Source organism: Triticum aestivum, chromosome 5A (assembly GCF_018294505.1).
Source record: "Triticum aestivum cultivar Chinese Spring chromosome 5A, IWGSC CS RefSeq v2.1, whole genome shotgun sequence".
NCBI classification, from domain to species: Eukaryota; Viridiplantae; Streptophyta; class Magnoliopsida; order Poales; family Poaceae; genus Triticum; species Triticum aestivum.
In genome coordinates this window covers 245,782,647-245,784,081 of record NC_057806.1, presented here as the reverse complement: position 1 = coordinate 245,784,081, position 1,435 = coordinate 245,782,647, and positions in this window count along the sequence as shown.

The following is a 1,435-nucleotide window of genomic DNA, read 5'->3' as shown; positions in this document are numbered from 1 at the left end:
TGTTGGAGTAGGAGAGAAGGAAAGAGGGGGAGAGGAACAAGGTAAAGGGGGCTGCACCCCTTGTCCAATTCGGACCAGAGGGGGGGGGGGGCGAGCGCCTCCTTCCTTTTGGCCTCTCTCCTCTATTCCCGTATGGCCCAATAAGGCCCATATACTCCCCGGCGAATTCCCTTAACTCTCCGGTACTCCGAAAAATACCCGAATCACTCGGAACCTTTCCGATGTCCGAATATAGTCGTCCAATATATCGATCTTTACGTCTCGACCATTTCAAGACTCCTCGTCATGTCCCCGATCTCATCCGGGACTCTGAACTCCTTCGGTACATCAAAACTCATAAACTCATAATATAACTGTCATCGAAACCTTAAGCGTGCGGACCCTACGGGTTCGAGAACAATGTAGACATGACCGAGACACTTCCCCAGTCAATAACCAATAGCCGAACCTGGATGCTCATATTGGCTCCCACATATTCTACGAAGATCTTTATCGGTCAAACCGCATAACAACATACGTTGTTCCCTTTGTCATCGGTAGTTACTTGCCTGAGATTCGATCGTCGATATCTCAATACCTAGTTCAATCTCGTTACCGGCAAGTCTCTTTACTCGTTCCGTAACATATCATCCCGCAACTAACTCATTAGTTGCAATGCTTGCAAGGCTTTAAGTGATGTGCATTACCGAGAGGGCCCAGAGATACCTCTCCGACAATCGGAGTGACAAATCCTAATCTCAAAATACGCCAACCCAACAAGTACCTTCGGAGACACCTGTAGAGCACCTTTATAATCACCTAGTTACGTTGTGACGTTTGGTAGCACACAAAGTGTTCCTCCGGTAAACGGGAGTTGCATAATCTCATAGTCATAGGAATATGTATAAGTCATGAAGAAAGCAATAACAACAAACTAAACGATCAAGTGCTAAGCTAACGGAATGGGTCAAGTCAATCACATCATTCTCCTAATGATGTGATCCCATTAATCAAATGACAACTCATGTCTATGGTTAGGAAACATAACCATCTTTGATCAACGAGCTAGTCAAGTAGAGGCATACTAGTGACACTCTGTTTGTCTATGTATTCACACATGTATTATGTTTCTGGTTAATACAATTCTAGCATGAATAATAAACATTTATCATGATATAAGGAAATAAATAATAACTTTATTATTGCCTCTAGGGCATATTTCCTTCAGTCTCCCACTTGCACTAGAGTCAATAATCTAGTTCACATCGCCATGTGATTTAATACCAATAGTTCACATCACCATGTGATTAACACCCATAGTTCACATCGACATGTGACCAACACCCAAAGGGTTTACTAGAGTCAATAATCTTGTTCACATCACTATGTGATTAACACCCGAAGAGTACTAAGGTGTGATCATGTTTTGCTTGTGAGAGAAGTTTAGTCAACGTGT